This window comes from Protopterus annectens, chromosome 4.part0 (assembly GCF_019279795.1).
Source record: "Protopterus annectens isolate FY-2018-M chromosome 4.part0, PAN1.0, whole genome shotgun sequence".
Classification (NCBI taxonomy): domain Eukaryota; kingdom Metazoa; phylum Chordata; order Ceratodontiformes; family Protopteridae; genus Protopterus; species Protopterus annectens.
Window position 1 is genome coordinate 1,620,564,312 of NC_056733.1, and position 21,775 is coordinate 1,620,586,086.

At 39.7% G+C, this 21,775-nt stretch overlaps 1 protein-coding gene across 5 annotated transcripts in view; it reads left to right on the top strand.

Moving 5' to 3' along the window:
* LOC122799976 (proton-coupled amino acid transporter 1-like) overlaps positions 1 to 21,775 on the top strand; it is a 1,348,908-nt gene that overhangs the window by 70,837 nt on the left and 1,256,296 nt on the right. The gene's annotated exons all lie outside the window — the stretch shown is intronic.

A 21,775-nucleotide genomic window follows, 5' to 3' on the forward strand; every position in this document is an offset into this window, starting at 1 on the left:
ACTGAACACCTGCTCGCCAGTAGCTTATTGACCCAGGACTGCTAGGCCTTATGATGGGCACACACTGGCCAATAAGGGAACATACACCCCTCCCACTGTTAGTATGGCCGCTGGTGTAGGTCGGAGTAGGCCGGGTCCTCAACCTCCTTATCACCGGCAAATACCCATGCCTGTTTGACAACATAGTCAGCATGTCCAAATTACCTAGAGCCAGATTCTACACAGTGGAGTGTCTAGCCCTGCCACGGCAAACAGTTTTTGGTCTGTGTTCTCCTATTTAGTGGATACTGTGTACAACAGCAGATGCCCAAAGTGGTTGGTCATAAATCTTCCCCTTATAGGGCACCATGTAAAGTTTGTGCTGATGCCCACGGTTCCATTCATTGGTGACTATGAGATGGAAACACTAAGCATGTTTTTGGGAGGTGGAAGGAACCCCATAGAGACACAGGGAGAACATGCAAACTCCAAACAGGCATTGGTAGTCCGGATCGAACCTTGTACTTTGTGGATGGGTGGACATTAACCATTATACCATCTCCCATCTGACACAGTTGTCTCACAGACAGATGATATGAGATTCAACCCCCCTTCCTATAATAATAAGATTCTACAGACCTGTATTGACTGCATGTGCCATAGCAGATATTAATGCAGTCTATCATAAATAACTAAAATCAATTTTTGCAGTAAGACAGGAGTTACAAACGTAATATGAACAATCAAATTAATGTGAATGCTGAAGAGGAGCTACACATAGTGAACAGTACAATATCAATGCTTCTTTGACAAAGAAGCTGTTTCCATTGAGGAGAACACACAATGTACCAGATTTGAGCCACAGTCTATCTGCGTATGTGTAATGTATACGCCAGTAATCAGTGTGCATGCCACAGGAGCAATTACAGCATGGGATGCCCCAAATAACCATTTCACTGCCATGTAAACACCACATGTGATATGTCACCTCCCAACATAAAAATGGATAATAATAGCTAGATACAATTGTATTTGTGTAACATCAGTGCATTCATTTAGAGTTTGTCTGTCAGGAACTGAACAGCAAGTTATGGGAGTCTGCAGACCAATGACATTTGGAGGAACCGCAAGTACCACAGTGGAAGCCTTAACACAGGTGTGACACTCCACCTATGCTAACTTTTATTACTTCATAGGTACGTGTCATAAACAATCTGTTTGAGATAAAATGGATGGGGAGGTCTCTTCCTCTGTAAATACACACATTATAACTCTGGTGAATGCCATTCATGCATTGCAGTGTAAGGTGATATCATGCTGACAGTCCCTGAATGTGGATGTTTTAACACTTGAGCATTTGACTACAGAAAATACGTGATGCTGTGTAGATAAAGAATGCACCACGTCTACACGATGGTAGACGTGTCACCACAGTTGAGATATGTCAGTATGTCAAGACGTTGCAGCATGTTATTTCTGCAAGAGATCTGTGTGCCTGTAATTGATGTACCGAAGCACCAAAATTGCAGAATGTTGTTCCATTCCCTTGTGCCAGGGGATGATGCTTAAGAAATAGGTTGTGTAAGAAAATGTAATCATGTCATCATTGCTGTAAATAACAGCATTGCTGTGTGTGAAATTATCACTTTTTTTGTAAGAGGAATCAACACATATATGTGGAAACATCCCATGTGTTGAACGACAGTGTTGACATGTACTGTCACAATAAGACTTGTACAACGTTGTCTGAGCAGTAATACCTGGATTTGAACTAACTACCTAAAGTCTCAAGCTGCATATTGGTGCCTGAATCGCAAGCTCCACATGAGATGATATGTGGCAGTTTAACTAGATATCACCACTATTAGCTGGTTGTTTATACTAAAAAAGTGGCAAAGTGCAAACTGACAGTGTACATCTCCACATCATATATATGTACGTATATATATATATATATATATATATATATATATATATATGTATGTATATAATTTGAAAGAGCAGTCTACACAGTATGAGGGTGAAAGACACATTCACAGTGGGCCTCAAACATCCTACATATGTAGTTATACAATGAGCACACAGCACAGCACTGGTCATGAAAAAAACAAGATAATTCACACTCCACCTGTGAGATACTGCAGTTATGGTGGCATAATGTCATCATTGTGTGGTCAAAGTGTATTTTTCCCGGGGGATGCCAGAATTTGCAAATGTAACACTTTGCAGCTGTACATCCATCTCAGAAGTGGAAGTGTATATAAAGGTGGTTATGAAGTGGTCAACAGTATATGACAGTAATAATTGTAGAACTAGATAATCAAATAATAGTGCTACTCCAATTCAATGTTCCAAATGAAACCACCAAAGGTGTCACAATAAAAAACAGTTTTATTATTCCACAGGAATGAGCGCTTTCGTCTGTCTATATCCAAAGACGACTTCAGATTCAAATACAAATTGCAAACTCACACCTTATATCCAAATAATTAATCACCTGACCCACTTAATAAATGCTTCTCCTCATTCATTAAAGGTATACACATCACAATGTACAAGAACAAACAATAAGTTGCATATATACATATAAACAACACTTGAATTTTAAGAGTAATAGCTAAAAAGTCATAAAAAGTTATACATTTTAAGACTTCAATTTAAGAATGCAAGTAATGCTTGCATAGTCATTTAATCCAGGTGGATTAAAGGCTGCCAGCCTAATTTACCATTTTAATTAATGTGCCTCAAGTATATCCTTCTATGCCTCCCCCCCCCCCCCAGGATTCTTTTCCCCAATTTCTAAGCCAACAAACACAAACTTGTGACCAGCATGTTGACTGACATGTTTTGCCAGAGCATTACTGTCTTTTAAATGCTTAATATCCAGCTGGTGCTCATATATACGCTCCCTAAATCGCCTTTGGGTTTTACTCACATAAAATCCCGGGCAACAAGTGCGTAGGGCCACATATATTAAGCCCTTCATATTGCAATTGCAATAAAGCTTAGGTATCAAAGCTTTTTCATTAATATTGAAAGTGTCGCCCTCTCTAATATGTATACATTATGTGCATGAGCCACATTTAAATGTGCCATGTCTTCGAGTGTAGTTGGTAGGATTCCATTCGAGACGATCTTTAATAATTCTACCCCTCCTACAAACCACCTTGGGAGCTGCACCTAACTGTTCCAATATTTCTTCAAAACAGGAGAAGATGCCCCGACTCTTCCTTAAGATATCCGTTAAATCATAATATTCAGTACTGTAGGTTGTAACAAAAACAAAAACATGGGAGAACTCATTATTGTTGCTGCATAAATTCACGCTAGTATGTGGTTCACCCCCCCCCCCCCCAGACTCAATGTCTCTCAAAATAGATTTAATGACACTTGTGGCCCTCTTCTCTTTTATTTCCAAAATTGTACTCGAGTCAATGGTATGGGGTACCCTCTCCTAATAAACATACCCATTAACTTTTCACATTCAAAACTGAAGTAATCTTCAGAAATCATGCAGGCCAAATGTATATATTGGCCTTTAATGATACCTCTCTTGTTATGTAATGGGTGACAGCTGTTAAAATGTAACAAGCTATTTGAATGGGTGGGTTTAATTACATGGATATAAGGTGTGTGTTTGCAGTTTGTATTTGAATCTGAAGAAGTCTTTGGATATAGACAGACGAAAGCGCTCATTCCTGTGGAATAATAAAACTGTTTTTTATTGTGACACCTTTGGTGGTTTCATTTGGAACATTGGACTGGAGTAGCACTACAGTAATCATTGTCACACCTTTTAAGCAGTGATGGACCCAAACCACTTGGTTATCTAGGTACACAATCTATACAGCACATTATCAGCAGCCAGCGCCACAGGAATACTGAGTACAAGTAAAGCATACAGCATCTATGAAGGGATGCTATCAGCACTGTACTGCCAAGGAGATGTATCTGGTAAAATGACCTTTACAGCCATCTGTGGTTGTAAAAGTTGCCAATGTAGGTGTGTAAACTAATCCTGAATTAATTTACAGTCTCTCTCTCTCTCTCTCTCACTCACTCACTCACTCACTCACTCACTCACTCACTCACTCACTCACTCACTCACTCACTCACTCACTCATACACATACACACACATTGGTGGAAGTTGAGCACTGCTGTGTTTGAGCCTCATACCTATCTATTTAGACATTCTAGATTGGTAAGAAAAGAAACATTAGATATTTCAAATAATTTGTGATCCATAAACAGGATATGAACACTTTATCATGTTCTCTACTTCACTCAATTCACTTCATCACTTCATTTATACCTTTTGTGCTGCAGATTTGGATATCCGTCAGGTACATTATCAGCAAGAATTACTGTCCATGGTGCTGAGGGCCATGCACCAATGCCAGGCATACAGTATTTGTGCTCCTCGGCATAAACCAGACAAAGTATTAGTTTAAGGGTGTGCACACTTATGCAATCAACTTATTGTGCATTTTTCATTTATTTTTTTTTATATTTTTCCCCTAACAGATTTGTTTGTTTTTCAATTGAATTGCACAAGTTATAGGGCACATTAAAGGTGGGAAAAGTTTTGAAATTATTTATCTCATTTTTTTATATCACAAAAACCTGGCATTTTAACGGGTGTGTACATTTTTTGTATATGCAGTTTCATGAAGAGTTGAATGCAGTTTTGTAAAAAAATAACTTGTTGCATCTGTGATAGACTGATATCAGCAATTTCGCTTTTAAGCTTCATATTTGAAAGCTGTCTCACTGTTCATATACATAGCATCTTATCAAGTGTTAAGTTTGCTTCTCTTAAATCAGAAAAGATCAAGTGCATGCAGAATGTTAACACACAATCCTGACTTCCTTTTATTTTTCATGGCATATTGTATATATGTGTAAATAAAAACAATAATTGAGTGAAAGGAAAGAAGGATGTAGTTCCAATAATTTAAGGAGCCTCAGTCCTCACCATTAGCACCAGTGGGGGACGCACATTAGGAGGATGACAAGTACACACACACTATTTCCAGATGCAGCTCTCTGCATCAGGAGCAATTTCCCTTAAGGGCACACAGACCACAGTTAGTCTGGAGCTGGTTTCTCTCTCTTTCTCCAGATCCCCAATAAGACACCCTACTGACGCAGCTGTAGAGTTGAGATCTCAGCTGAGTGGCCACGCCAAAACCTCCGTCACCCTCTCTATCCAACCAGTGCTTCATGTCCCTGCTCAAGTAGCTGACACATACACCTTGAGGTTTGATTTATATACAAACACACACACACCTGGGAAAGGCTGGCACAGGTTTACCAACTATGCCCCTTTCTGCCCAGACTATAAGGTAGTTATCACTGCCACCAGCCTTGTCAGTCAGCTACTTTAAGGCCCTTAACAAAGGATATCCAATCTTACTGTGCTATGTTACTATTAATCCAAATGGTAGTTTGACCAAGAGTAAGGCTGTTAGGAGTAGCCAACAGTGCCATCAAACAAATATGCAAGTACTCTCAGAACTTAAATATGTCTCACAAATATCAGCCACAATGAAAGGTTTAAATATATTTAATAATAAATAATAATAGAACAAGAAAATGCTCAGTCAGTTACACCCGAGTTCAAAATCACAGGAAATACTTAAACAACTTTGCAGGACAGTCTCAAATAAATAAAAAAAACATATATAAACTATACTTCACTGTATTCCTGTCTGAATCTAAGAGAATCACTATAGCCTAATTATCTTAACAGAGCAAACGGGCGGATGTAGTGAGTGGATGTTCTTGTCGGGTCAAATACAAAATGCTGTCTCTTTCTCTCAGAGACTTCCCAAATTAATATCCCAAATATTACTGCTGGAATACTTGCAGAATGACATAATTTTTGTCATCTGACTTCACCATTGATGCCAGCTGGTAGCCTTTAGCATCTACCTGTAAAAACACATAAACAAGGGCCCTTCTTAGATCTAAGACAGATCCTGGAAGTCATAAAGCAATAAACACTTCCAAGACAATACAAAACACTTCTAGTTCTAGACTTTGTATTTGTTACTACACTGAAACTGAGTCTTTTGTTTATCACCCAGCCATAAAGTAACTTAATTTCAACTATTCTTCTGACATTTTGCAAGATAATCTCCTGTGTTCCAGTTTCCATTGTTAAAATATGTAAATCTAAACAGTTACAATAGTGTATATGCATTTCTGTTTCATGCTTTATAAAATCTCTCTTCAGCACGTCTGCACAATATGACATACAGTTCTAATACATCTGTGACACAAGCATCTTACATGAAGCATGTTGATATTCACAAATGACACACAACTATTTACAAAATTCCAGATAGCTGGACTGGTAGTATCTCCTTTCATGACATGCACTATCAAGAATCTTTACGTACCTGATCTAGTTAGATATACTAATCCCTTTAACTCTAGTTCAAACACACATCTACTGCTTATATTGCATATAAACCTATATGTGAAGCATTGTGTAGATTTTACTGAACGCTTATTGATGGTATATGTCCATAGCTCTCAATTTTTTACTTCCAGAATTAGGTACAGAGCAAAACATGATTATGGAAAAAGGCCTAGAATTATAGACACTTTTTAGTACCGGTACTTTTAACATGCAAAATTGAAAGAAAATGCTGATGTGAATTAACATGTATTTTCTAAAATAAAAGAAGTCTGTAACTAAAGATTATTAGTATTTTTTTTGTCAATCCGATACCTTTTCTCAGACATTGTCTTTTTTTTTCACCACTGTCAATATTATAGGTACCATTTTCAATTCACAATATGTCACACACTGTATTTCATGCAGGATTGCATCTGGTGGTTGATCTTCCTGAAACTATTCAGTTAAACAGAAACAAAAGTTTTTTTCATCTATTAATACATTGGATTACAGTCGAGTACCAAAAGTTGGAAACCTATTTGATGCAAAACGTACATAAACTTTAAGTTGCACTGGTCATATTTTCTGTATTGCTCCCTTTATGCTTCCTTCCCGACTTTTCTACTTCACATCTCTTCCTCTTGTCACGTTTCTCTTGGGGTGTTTAATTTACTTTATTCAAGATCATCTTGCCCCTACTTTTCTTTTTTTATTACTTCCAGACAAAGTTTCCACTTTCTTCTGTGGTATCTGTTTTTTTTCTCTCTCATTGATGCCAAGTTGTAGTCTGTTAAGTCATTTGTTAAATTTACTATTCGACCACAAGTGGGTTCTTTCATTTCCAAGTTTTTGTAATTGCTTTCTTACGTACAATCCTCAGCAGTGAAACTAGTTCCTTTTTATGTGTGCTGGAAGTGAAATCTTAGGTAGCTCAATACAAGGTCTCCTTTATTTGATTGTCAGGTTATCCCCTATATGATATCCACTACCCTTTATGTATATACATGCTGGAAGTCAAATGTCTTGGGTAGTTCAACAAAAAGTCTCCTTCATTTGTCAGGTTATCCCCTATATGATGTCCACTACCGTATACCAGTCTGAATGAAGTCTATATAGTCTCTCACACCCCCAAAAATATGATTACATGTACCTGTAACACTCTGCCCACATCTCTAACAACTCTTATTTACTCCTAGAATCATCCTGTTAAGTCTGTGTGGTGTATAAAAATACTTTTGGATACACTAAAAACAGAGATCTGTAAGTTTCTAGGCTTGGTTACCTTATTTGGGATATTAGATATATTGCTTCATACCTTCTTTAGTTTACTTGGTCTTTTCCCTCATCTTCGGATTATTTTGCCGATCGCCTTTCCCATATTACCTACTTTAAAGGATTTATATCACTTGCCTATCAGTTTATTTGAGTTGACATTGTTTGTCCTTGCTTCTGTTAAAGTGGATTAGCAAAAGTTTATTTTTGTGATTTTTTTGACTACATCAGCATTGTACTTTTGTCTCAAGAACATGAGAGATTGATAAAGCATCTTCTCTCACCTTTTTAGTTGGAAGGTTCTTTCTAACTCATCTTTTTTCTTTTCTGGTCTGTTCTCATTTGCTTTGAAAAAAACTATTGTTTTGTTTCAGGAATGGTAACCTCTAAAAATTTCTAGTTCTAGTTATGACCTGCTTTATTTTTTTTCTATTGGATAGGTCTCAAAATTCCACCAACTCCCTAGCCTCTTTTGAATCATTTGTGTCAGGAAGGATTGGCCCACATACAAAGTTAATGGAACTATGAACATTTTTATTGCCTGTATCTTTGTGTCTTGATCCATATTAATGGTTTCCTATCTTTTGATCATTCCCTTTATCTGTAGTAAAATTGTTTCCAGGCCTCTGTTGGGGAACCTATGGTTTCCTTACCATCCGTATTCCTAAGTATTTCATAGAAGAATATCCTCACAAGTTAGGATATACTTTTAATTAATTTTACTGATGGGATATAATTCATCACTATACTTTGTTTTATCTTCATCCACCTTATACCCAGTTAGGTTTGTTAGTTGCCTTATTACCTCAAATAGTATTGTGATGTCTCTGTCTGGGTTTGTTAGAAACACAATTACTTTGTTGGCGAACATAGCTAACTTTGTCTCCTGCCTAGTTGCCATCCCGCTATTTCAACTGTCAAATCCTAGCTGCAAGAGCGTCAAGTTATAGGGCAAAGATCAGTGGTGAAGGTGGGCAACTTTGCTTTGTAGACTGAGTTAACTGAAATTCTGTTATGTGCCTGCTTAGTTTAATCCTAGCCCTTGATGGACTATAGGTACTCAAATAATTCTGTAATGGCTGAGTGGAACCACAGATGTCAAGCACTAGCCACAGGTAATTCCAGTGTACACTTATCTATCAAATGATTTTTCTGCATCCAGTCCCATCAGCAGTTTTCTGTCTTTCGGCTTACTTGTTTATCAAATTAACCTAATGGGTATTGTCAAATGTCTGCTTGCCCTTAAATTCACACTGGTCAAGAGCAGTGATATTTATTTATTTATTTATGTATTTGCATTTGTTTAACCAGGATAGTCCATTGGGCTTGAAGAACCCGTTTTCAATGGAGTCCTGGGGAGAAAAGCTCCACATATAGATTACACAAAGATGAGGATATACATATACATTACATGGGGTTAAACATTGTACAGTTTATGTAATTAAACATGTAGAGAGAGCTAAAAATACAGGTTATAAGAGCAACAATAAATTATTTTTTTTTTTGAGGAGAGTTAGTATGCTGGTAGCCAATGTGTAATGCTACCTGGGATTTTGAGTGACAGAAGAGAAAAGTACTAGTGTAAAGAGTAGGTCATGAGGGGTGAGAGCAGTATATTGGTAGCCCATGAGTAATGCTACCTGGTGTTTAGAGTGAAAGAAGAGAAAAAGTACTAGAGTAAAGAGTAGGTTATGAGGGGTGAGAGCAGGAGCACTCCCATGTGGAGGTTAGATGAGAGTGGAGTGATTTTTTAAAGGATGGGAGGCTTGTAATGGTACGAATGGAGGTAGGAAGGGAGTTTCATAAGCGTGCTAGTGAGAAGGACAGGAGGTTTTGTCCAGGAGGGTGGAGGGGTCTGTGGATTTCTATGAGGTTTTGATTGTTTGATCTTAGATGTCGTTGAGTGTGGTGCATTTTAAATGTAGACGAGAGTGCAGGGCAGAGGGGTGGCTGGAAAATCAGTGTGAGAGCATATGTGAGTTGGGTGTAGGAGAGGTAGTTGGGTTGTTCTAACCAGTTCAGTTTGTGGAGTGGTTCACAGTGGTGGGTTGATGATTTGTTACAAGTGGTGAATTTGGCAATTTTATTGTAACAAGAGGATAGTTTGATTTTGAGGGAGGATTGTAGGTTAGTAAGAAGAGGTGCCCCATAGAGAAGGGAGGGTAGGAGAAATGTAGTAGAGAGAGTAATCTTAGTAGCTGAGCTGAGGAATCAATTATGACGGTAGAGCATGCCAAGTTTTTGGTGGGTTTTATTTATGTTTTGTAGTAGATGGGAATTGAATTTAAGCTGGTCATCAATTTGGACTCCTAATAGTTTGGTTTCTGATACAAGCTCAAGGGAGATGCTATTTTTGTTGGAGATGGAGAATGATTTATGATCGATGTTAGTAGTTTTTGAAGGAGTAAATATCATGAGTTTGGTTTTAGCAGCATTAAGAGCTAGATGGTTGTTTTTCATCCAATTTTCAGTGGTGGAGAAGGCATCCTGGGTTAGCTTTAAAAGAGTTGGGATGGATGAGGCAGCGCAAATGATTGTAGAATCATCTGCATATTGAATAATAATAGCCTGAGGGATAGCATGGAAAAAGTCATTAATGAAAATATTAAAGAGAAGGGGGCCCAGAATGGAACCTTGTGGGACACCTGTAGGGGTATTTAGAGAGGAGGAGGTAGCGTTTTTCCACTTGACTGCTTGTTGTCTATTGGAGAGAGAGAGCTGTTAAACCAGTTGAGTGAAGAGAGAGAAAGGTTTAGATTAGATAGTTTAGTAAGAAGTAGGTTATGGGAGATAGTATCAAAGGCCTTAGAAAGATCGAGAAGAATGGTAGATACAATGAGTCCAGAATCTCTAGCTTTAGTCACAGTTTCAAGGAAGGATAGGAGGGCTATCATAGTACTATGATGGGGTCTGAATCCGTGTTTGGTAGTGGTTAGGAGATTGTTATCCAAGAGATGGGGAAGGAGTTGAAGGTGGATACATTTCTCTAGGACTTTAGAAATGGGTGAGAGGATGGCAATGGGACGGAAAATGGAGATGTTAGTATTATTTCCTCCTTTGTGTAGAGGGATGATGTAAGCTTTTTTCCAAGTTTTGGGGACTAAACCTTCTTGGATAGAGCGATTGATGAGGCAAGAGAGCAGAATGTGGAGGAAGACAATCAGTAAAGTGAGAGCAAACCAACAGGTAAGTCTGATAGTGGGAGAAAGGTGGACAATATTCAGAGGTAGGAAGGAAGAGAGGCAGGATGTAAGAGTAGAGGACGCTGATAAGATGCCTTGGGGAAAGAAGAAAAGGTGATAGATAAGTGTATCAAGAGACTAAGAACAGCGTGACTGGGGGACAGGTTACAGAAAGCTTACAGAAATGATGTAGGAAATTGCAGAGCAGAAGCTAGTATATTAGAAAGGTTACAGAAATGGGGTAGGAAATTACAGATTAGAAAGCTTTCTTTATAGAGAGTTAATTCATGAGGCGCCACCTGGTGGCCATTTGTAGTATAGCAATGGTCTTGTCTAGGTTGGGTATGGGGGACTAAATTGCGAATGAGAAGAATCCGATAATGCAAGGGGGTAAGAATGTTAGAGGAAAAAGTTTAAAGCTGTGAAAAAGGGGGGGGGGGTAGGCTGCTGGCTAGCCTGCCTGAATAGTTTGCCTGGACTAGCAAAATTAGAACTTTATTTAGAAGTAGTTGCTTTGCATGTAACTCCTCAGAGTCAATGTCAATACATACTTTCAATGCCTTTTCAAAAGTCGATGCTTTCAGGGAGATGTTAGGTGGTTTCTTTAGTTGACCTAATGTTCAGCGGCTTCCTGAAGGGACAAAGCAGGTAACTGTTGCAGGGACAAACTAGAACACAGAGTTTCAATGCCTTTTCAAAAGTCAATGCTTTCAGGGAGATGTTAGGTGGTTTCTTTAGTTGCCCTAATGTTCAGAGGCTTCCTGAAGGGACAAAGCAGGTAACTGTTGCAGGGGCAAACTGGATCACAGAGCAGTTCTAGCACAGGATCAGGACGCACAACACCTGGCCTACTCTGTCTGCTATTATAGCTGTAAACACACCATTATCGTGATTTAACACTGCGCTCTGCTTTTATGACTCTGGTCATAACAAATCCTTTTCCTCTCTATGAATGATTGAAATAAGTGCCTGTGACCAGGATTCTGGTATCTGCCTTTTTTAACTTCACGATTCTATTAAATAATTCTTGCCATTTATCCAAAACTATAGTCCCTGCCACCTTCCAAATCTCTGTAGGGAGACCATCCCAGCCTGTTGATTTTCCTTTGACTTGTTTGGTTAACTGCAGTTGTTTCGTGGGAGCCTGATTAATTTTTGCACCTCCTCAGTCTCTGTCTTGGGGAGCATTAACCCATATATAAAATCCCCTATGTAGCTAGGCCCAGTCATCTTAATTCTTTTTTGTGTACAGTTTTTCATAGTAATTCTTAAACACTTCCCCTATTTTCATAGGGTCCTGAATGATATGATCAGTAGTAGGATCTCTTATTTTTGTTATGGTTGTGTTTTACTTTCTGCTTTCACATCTTTAATGTTAATATTTGTTGAAGCTTAGGAGTATCTCCAGAGTATCACTGTTTGCTTCCAGAGCAATTCTTCTTCTAAGTACTTGTTCCATTTTTTTCTTCTGGCTCCCCTAATTCTTCTTTTTCAACTTCACTTGATCCTTCATTATTTTGTTGAACCCTTCCTCTCTTAAACAGTCTGTGACTTTGGAGCCATCTTTCCCCTCTCATTCTGTGCATTCCTGGTCTTTTAGTTTTTGCCTTAAGTTATGTTTGAGCAACTCCCAGTGTTTAAAAGGCATGTTTGTCTGATCACCTAGTGACTGCTCAAGAGTTTGTAACATTTGTTTCATATATGCTTTTTTGTGAGAGATTTCCCATCATCCTGTCCCTGCTCTCTGTTGCGTCCTTCTGCCCAAATACTGTACTCATACTTCAACAGGAGCATGATCAGAAACTAATCACAGGTGTATGATTAACTGTTCTACCAAGTATTTGTGCTCCTTGTGATATATATTTTGTCAAGCCTAGCACAACTATTATTTTGTGCTGCACAGTATGTATACTCCCTCCTCTTATGTGTGCACTACTGTCATTTAGGTGGTATATTTTTACAATCTGACCTCAGATTCTCCCCTGAGTCATTACATTCTGTCTTGGGCCCCTATGTGCATCAAGTTTGTTAGTTATATTCCAGTCCCCCATTACCACTAAGAGACCCTGATGGAATTCCACTGTTTCCTGTACAACTTGAGGAATGCTGCTGCTTTTACTCTTTAGGGGTTGAAAAATATTTCCTATCGTTACTATGCAGTTACCCCAGTAGCCTTATAACAGGCCATATCTTCTTGTCTTATCCTTCACAACTTCTATTTCTGTACCACACCCCTACCTTTATTAATGTAGTAACCCCCCCTCCTTCTGTCATTCAACTGTTCCTACTCCAAATCCAGTCCCAACCCACTCAGTCAAGAAAGGCTGAGTCTTTGGCATTGTTAATTTAGTCTCCTGTAAAGATATTATATTGCGGGTCTGTATAATGATGTACTTTTGCACCGTCCCTTTGTGTCATCAACCAATCCATTTACATTCCATATTAGGACTCAAATTATTGCAGTATTTCCCCTTAAGCCTTTCTTTCATTTTTGCCTTTTACCTGTCCATGCTGCACTGGGCATTTCCGGTGTGAGTACCTTCATTTCTTAGGAAGTCTGCTGTAAATAAATAGAAGTTGATTTAGAATAATACATTTTTTTTAATCTGTAAGTCTTGTAATTTTAACACTAATACAACAAAAAGAATTATATACGTACAGTGCTTTTTTCCATTAGTTTCTCATAATAGAGATCTGAGCGTTTGCTGTGTAATGATGCTTGAATTCCTTCTTGGACTGCTGTGTATGTGTGTTTGGCTAATGCTAGCCCTGATGTTGCAGGGTCCTACTAATTTCACCAAATTGGCACTTGTTTTATCCAGCTCTCGCATGTCTCTGCCTGGGCTTATTGAGCTTTCATTTTTATTTTAATGCGGTTTTGCTTTACTGATTTTGTTGTTCTATGCACACCCTTCTAACTGATACGTAGATTCTGTTTCCCTTATTGATCAGCTACCTTATCAAGCATCTGTGCCTCCTTCATTTGGAAGATACTCCTCTGTAACTTTGAATGTTATGTTGTCCTGTCTCTCCTTCATGCTATGCTGGTTGGGTTCAGAACTGAGCATCGGTTCTGACTCTGCCTAATTCAGAAGCTTGGCAATGACGAACTCAGCCAGCAGGCAGGAACACAAGCAAAACGGAGACTTTATTGATATAAACTGTAAGCGCTTTCGGTAGAGACAATCTCTCCACCTTCATCAGACAATAAAAGACCCAAAGAACACCCTTTAAATACGTTACAACGTTCTAATTATTGATCTAATTAATTAATTAATAATTAATTAAACTCTTTTATATATATATTTTTTATATTTAAATAAGCAAATGTAAGTAGCATATGTGATAAGTAGAGTTTTTAGTATACATGTTTTTAACATAATTTTAAGAGGAATTTCTGTTTTCTGCCACTTGATTGATTTGTGGATTTAATGTCATAAACAATCACAATTAATTAATTAATTAGATCAATAATTAGAACGTTGTAACGTATTTAAAGGGTGTTTTTTTGGGTCTTTTATTGTCTGATGAAGGTGGAGAGATTGTCTCTACCGAAAGCGCTTACAGTTTATATCAATAAAGTCTCCGTTTTGCTTGTGTTCCTGCCTGCTGGCTGAGTTCGTCATTGCCATCCTTTTGGATTTTATTTGGTTTGTACTTCTTTGGTACCAGTTTAATTCAGAAGCTTGAGAGCTTCCACTGGCTCAAGACTATACACTATCCCATGATGCTTTGGGAAGATTACCCAGATCTTTTTTGCCACTCAAGCAGTTCGGGTGACTTCTACACTGCCTCTTGGCTAAGTGAAATTTTTTTCTGCTTTTTCTTCTTTTCCACAATAATTTTTCCACAATAATTTGAGTGTTTCATTACCGTTTAAAAATTTAGTATATAGCAGGGTTGTTTGTCTGCTACTTGGCTGTTTCCCTGTTTGGTGGTGTTGGCCGTCATCATTTTCACTAGGCCTGTTGTGTTTTTTTGTCTTTTAATCTTCCTGTCCCCTTGTTACAGACTCATTTTTAGTTAGAGAGCTTGTTGTACCCTTATAAGGTAGCTCGTTTAAGTTAGAGGGCTCTCAGCGGCCCGTTTAACTTAGAAGGCTGCTCCCCTCCCCATTTCCATTCGTTTCCGTTTGTTGCTTGTAAAGAGAGTCCGTTTCAATTAGAGGACTCCCTTTTGATTACTAACAGAAGTCCGTTTAAGTTAGAGGACTCCTTTTACTTTGTTTAAAAAAATATATATATATAATAATAATGTTAAACTTTGGCTTTTTCTTAGTTTTTTCTTGTGTAGCTTGTTGGTCTAAAAATATATATATATATATATATATATATATATATATATATATATATATATATATATATATATATATATATATGTATGTGTGTGTATATATATATATATATATATATATATATATATATATGTATGTGTATATATATATATATATATATAATTTCTGGATGTTGGATAACTTTCATAAGGCTACTTCTTATAGATAGTTATTGTGTAGCTTCTTGTTTTCAAGTATGTCTAAAGACCCTAAGGAACTGAAACCATCAAGTTTCAAAAAATGTGACAGGTGCAATCAAACAATGTCTCTGACAGATGGGCACACCAGTTGTGTTTACTGCGTGGGTGCCCTCCACTTACAAGAATCCTGCTCCTTTTGTCATGCTTTAAGCTCTAGATTGTTATCCAAGCGTAAAAACAAATTGATCATAAGAGGCTTACTGAAGACCCCTTTTACAAAGGCTTTAGAAAGGTCTCAGAGCTCAAAATATTCAGACCAATCCCTTCTTCAAAATCAGAGAAGTTGGGAAGAAGGACCTCGACCTTGGCTCCATCTTCGGAGTCACCTAAAAAATATTGGCTAAACAATCTGGCTTGGAACCAAGGGCTCTTGGTTCTGAAAAGTCTCCTTCTTCGACTGCAGTTCCGGAACTGATAGGGTTCCAGTATTGGAACCAGTCACTCTGACTCTAAGATATATCCGCTCCTGCAAAGAGTGAGATCTCCATCTTTATCCTCCAGAAGTTTATTGGATGATGATGTTGAGCGGGTGGTGAGGAGACTCCTTTGGGCACTGGCGTTGGCTAAAATTCTGTTGACTCTGACCAAGAAGGAACAAGAGCTGACAATGTCCTCTTCTCCTTCTTCGTTTCCTCCTCTGACCCAACCTGGGGTTTCGGAGCCAGAGCACTTGGGCCTGATCCTAGTGGAACTGTTGGGGCTGAGACCTCCAACAGGATCGTCCGTTCCGACAACTGCTTCGACTTCCTCTGTTCCATCAGAATTTGAGGAGTCTAGGAACTGATGTTCTCTCTTTGGGTCCGGGGAGGAGAGTGGGATCAGACAGCTGTCCAACCCAATTCTACCTCCCGGGTCTTTGGCGTAGTTGAGCTCGGCTGCCACATCAGCTTCGGAGCTAACCACTCTGCTTTGAGGTCGGTCTTTTGGCTCTTTGGAACAGAGGACCTCCTCGGAGTGGGGCGAGAGGGCTTTTGAGTTGATGGAGAATGTGCTGTCACCTCAGACTGCTCCACTCTGTGGTTCAAGTACTCTTCCCCAAAAGCGCCTGTGTCGCTCTCTGCTGCATCGCTCCCCCAAGTGCAGAGACCCTAAACCCCAGGAGGCCCCTGCGGGAGAAACTATTTCTTCTGAAACTTCCCCAGAGTACCCATCTGAGGGGGTCCCTTGGAAGAGATTGTGCAAGAGGAAGCACTTGGACTCCCCGGATGAGTCTGTCAGCTCTGACACTGATCTGGATGAGTCAGAAGAGTCCCCATGGTCCCCCTCTGAAGATGCCTCCTTTGTAGACATCCTGGAGATTCTTAAGCAGAGGGGTGGCTGGAAGCCCAACAATTCTTCTGAGATGAGTAAGTGTACCCATCAGCTTTTGGGTCTCACCCTTCCAACTCTTGGATGTCTCTGCCTTTTGATCAGTTAATTAATGTAATTAGTGGGAAGGCGTGGGGCTCTCCGGATTCGGTGGAACCTGTTCTGAGGAGGCCAAATAAATTCATTACAACACCTTCAGAAAAGGAATTTCTCAGCAAGGGCGTTCCAGTACATGCTGTGGTGGTGGCACTGGCCACAAAGAAGGAATTGTCAGAAACGTATTCATCTGTTCATCCACCGAGCAAAGAGTCTGGCAAGATGGACAGATATGGAAAGCGTATTTTTTTCTTCAGTGGCATTTACACTTAGATCGCTGAATTACCTGACCCATTTTATGAGACTACAGACGGATCTCCTGAAAGAGCTAGGAGATACCCTTCTAGGTACTGTAGCTGCAGGTGTTTCAGACAAGGTTTCCTCATAGCTTTCCACATTAAACTCCATGGTAAACTCTTCCATGTGACTGATTTCTTACACAGCCGATGGGGCGAGCAGGGCAACAGGTACAGGAATTTCCTTAAGGAGACCTTCCTGGATGCGCTTATGTAATTTTGCTGAAGCCTTCAAGTCTTCCTTCATTAACGCCCCCTTCGATGGCTCGAGTTTGTTCGTCCCTAAAGTTGAAGAGACCTTAATTGGGTGGGAACAGGAGGAAAAGATTATCCCAAAGGTCAGAGGGGGGGAATGTGGTTCCACAAGTCCCAAAGAGTTTTTCCTGATGCACGTGGTGATTCTTCTCTTAGGGACAGAGGGGGAATTAACAATGGAAGGCGCCAACCTCATGGCAGAAGGGGTCCGCAGAACCAGGGTGACTGGGACTCCTTCCTTGGAAAGCCCTTTCAGCACTCCTGAGAGGAGGCCCATCTGTCTGTCTCTGGAGGCAGTCATGGGTCGCTTATCATTGTACCCAAATGCCTGACTTGAAATTACACAAGACAAATGGGTACAAACGGTCATATCCAAAGGTTATTATATACACTTTTCTACTCCAGCTTCAGAGAAACAATCGGTCCCAGATATTCCACCCAGTCAAAGGGGATTATGCAACTTTAGAGGTACAAAAGTTGCTAGAAAAAAAGAGTCATCCAAAATGTCCCCACAGACCAAATTGAATATGGAAATTACTCAAGGTTCTTTTTAGTTCCAAAAAAGACAGGGGACTGGAGGCCCATTCTGGGACTAAACAAGTCTGTCAAGAAGTCAAAGTTCCAGATGGTGACACTGCAGTTGACACTTCCCTTTCTGGGGAACGATGATTGGATGTGCTCGATAGATCTCCAGGATGTGTACTACCACATAAAAATGGACAGTCGATCCAGGAGACATTTGCACTTTCGGCTGGAAGCCCGTCATTATCAATTTCGAGCTTTGCCCTTTGGTCTCACTACAGCCCCCAGAGTATTCACCATGTGCATGGCAGTGGTTATGGCTCACTTCGTCTAGGATTCTGTGTGTTTCCATGCCTAGATGACTGGCTCCTAACCACCACCACCAAGCACCTGCTAATAAAAGCAAGGGATAATCTTTGCTCCCAACCAGGCATTACAGTAAACTTCAAAAAATCTGCCTTGTTGCCTTCACAGCATCTTATATACTTAGGTGCAGAATTAGACTCAAGAAAAATGTTGGCCAAACTTATCCCCGAGAGGATTAAGTCCCTTCACTATCAGATTGAGAATCTTTTATACAAAAGGAAAGTTCAGGCAAAAACTGTCTTGCAATTTCTGGGTACCATGGTGGCTGCAATTATTTTGGTACCTCTAGCGCATTTACACACAAGAGTTCTTCAGTGGCTGCTTTTTTCCCAGTGGCCCATCTACCACTGTCACACAAGATTATCATCACGGAATCCTGCAAAAAGGGCCTAGGCTGGTGGCTTCATTCGACTCAATTGACTATAGGCCAACCATTTGTCTTCCCGCAACCAGTAGCCACAGTGACCATGGACGCTTCTCAGGGTGGGGGGGCATTATCTGGGAAAGACTGTCCAAGGCATCTGGCAGGAACATGAGAACCACTTGCATATCAATGTCCTAGAGATGAGAGCCGGTGCTCTTCATGTTGCAAGCATTCCTGGACTCTCTCCCAGTAGGAACAATTGCAGTTCAGACAAACAAGATGTCAGTAGTGTGATACATAAACAAACAAGCAGGAACCAAATCCTGCCCCCTATGTCAAGAAACACAAAGAGTATGGCAATTGGAAGTCTGTTCTCAATTTTCTGGCAACAACGCACATCCCGGGGAAATCCAGCATGATAGAGGACAAACTCAGCAGAGCCATTCTGATGCCTCACGAGTGGTCCCTAAAACAAGAAGTTGCGGAAGAGATTTTCCATCAATGGGACCAGCCCTGCTGCGACCTTTTCGCCACGTCTATGAATGCCAAAAGCAGCAGCTACTTTGCCCTGATTCCCCCTTCAGGGCAGTCACCAAGGTATGCGCTCATACATAGTTGGCCCCGGGACTCCTTTATGCTTTCCCTCCCTTTCCCCTGATACCAAAGGTTCTTCAGAAAGCCAACACGTTGAAAGCACAGTGATTCTCATTGCACCATACTGGCCTCGGTAAATTTGGTACCCTTTTCTGTGGCCCCATCTCCAGTAGGAACCGTGGGTCCTGGACCCATTCGTTGGGGATGTTCTATTCATCGATACAAATCCTAAAATTGACAGTTGGGCCGCTCCAGTTCCACAAATATCCAGGCTGCATGATATCACCCCTGCAGTTAGACCTATATTGATTTCTTCTCATAAGGCATCGACCAGAAAATTATACTCTAGTAAATGGAAAAGATTTTCACACCGGGCTTGCAAAAACAACATAGATCCCTTTACAGCCCCCATCACAGCAGTATTAGATTTTCTTGCTAAACCTTTTAACAACGGTGTGGCAGCAGCTACAATGAGAGTGCAGTTAGCAGCTATATCAAACTTTCATATTGGGGAAATGGGACTAAAAGTCATGTCCACAGACTCTGTAAAGCTTTACTAAAAGGTATCTTCTTACTAAGGCCTTCAATGAAAGAACCTCCAGCTTCATGTGACCTAAATTTTGTTCTATCCTCTCTAATTCTGCCTCCCTTCAAACATGCATCATCATGCGACATAAATGTTTTTGTCATGGAAGACAGCATTATTTGTGGCCATCACTTCTGCCAGGTGAGTGACTGAACTCCAAGCTTTATCTGTACGTCCTCCATACATAATCTTTCACAAAGATAGTCTCCTTATGGGCTAACCCTTCCTTTCTACCAAAAGTGTGCTCAGAGACCCTAAATCAAGCTATCGATTTAGTTTTTTTCCCAAACTATGGCAACAAGGCAGAATATAGATTACACCAGTTGGACGTACATAGACAACTACGTTTGTACATGCATAGAACTAAAAATTTCAGAAAGTCGGACCAGCTTTCTGTGTCCTTTTCAAACAGAAGGAAGGGATTTCCAGTGTCAAAGGTCTCGCACTCTAAATGGCTCACAGACTGTATCTCCTACACATACAGTTCCCAAAAGAGACAGTTACCAGGCAAAGTGAGGGGCCATTCAGCAAGAGCTATTGCAATGTCTTCTGCCTTCCAGGCCAGGTTTCCTATGGATTCCATTTGTGCAGCTGCAACATGGGTAAAGACTCATACCTTTTATCATTCATTACAAAGTAGATTTGGCCTCCAGGAACAGGGCCTCCTTTGGGTCCACGGTTCTGAAGAGTGTCTTCCTTTGATCCACCCAAGAAAGAAGGTGCTAGGGAGCTAGGGTACTATTCCATTTATTTAACTGCTTGGTCAGAAATTCCCAATGGTTGCTACTTTCATCCCCCCTCTGGGATATTAATAAATTGTAGGTTCTCCCTATGCTCCCAGTATTCTATCTTCTGGAGTTTTTCTTCTAGTTCTTCTTTTACTGCTTCTTGAGGTGTTAGTCTAGTTGCTGTTTCATTTCCTGTTGCTTTGATTTCTTCAGAATCCACTGGAGTGCAAAGATAGTGTTGATGCTCTCGTTTCAACTTTTTTGTCTGTTTTTCTCTTATAGTCTGCTATTTTAATCACATACACATAAAGCTTATCTAATTTCTCCAATGTGGAGGCCGTGTGCAAACCTGCTGCCATGTGGTACGTCTGTGTTTGATGTCTCCCACCGCAGTACTTTTCTGTTTTATTGTTTTTGTCTTTTTAGTCTTCTTTTTCCTTTTGGACATTTAGAACTCTTGGTGGCTCAGATGTACAGTTTGAATATATAGTTGCCGTAATTATGTCTGCAACACTAGTGGAGTACTTAATTTGCCACTTAATGACTCAGCATCATACTGGAAGAGAAATGGTCTAATGTTTGAGGAGACAAAGAAAAATTTGAACTGAATTGAAGGATGTCCCTAAATATTAGTGATGTGAGAGAAATGTGTGTGTCATACTTGTGAAAGGCAAGTTAAGTTCCTTACTTTACTTAGTGTTGCACACTGCAGACTCTGGGTATTTTATTAAGTAACAAAATATTTAAAACTCAGTTTTCGCAACAACTAGGCACATTGGTCAGTCCTATTTTAAAAGAGTCTTGTGTTTGTGAAGCAGTATTTGTTTTCTTGTTCCTTAACTTAGATGATTTTTAACTTCATTTTTTCTTTATTATTTATTGTGACCTACTTTGTAAAAAGGACAGTGAAAAAGCCTTTACCTTTTGTCAAGAAAGAGATTTTACAAAGTGAATTCAAGAGAATTTAGAACCAAAAATGACTTACAATTTTGATTTGTCACCTTCTTGCCAAAATCTTGTATGTTGTGAAAATTACAAGACTGCTGTCATAATCTAGACTACAAGCTGTATCTTAGCAGCAGTTCTTAACCGTCTACATTTTCAACATTTGTTTCTTATGAGATTAGTCTTGTACTATCCCACTGAAAATGTGCAGCATCTGCTGAAAAGGTGATTTTGTGTACGGGTAGCACCATTAACTGTTTGAGACAGTATTTCAGCTTAGTTTGCTATAGTTTTATTAGATGGTAGGGTATAATGTGGCCAGGGCAGAGCTCCTGCTGAAA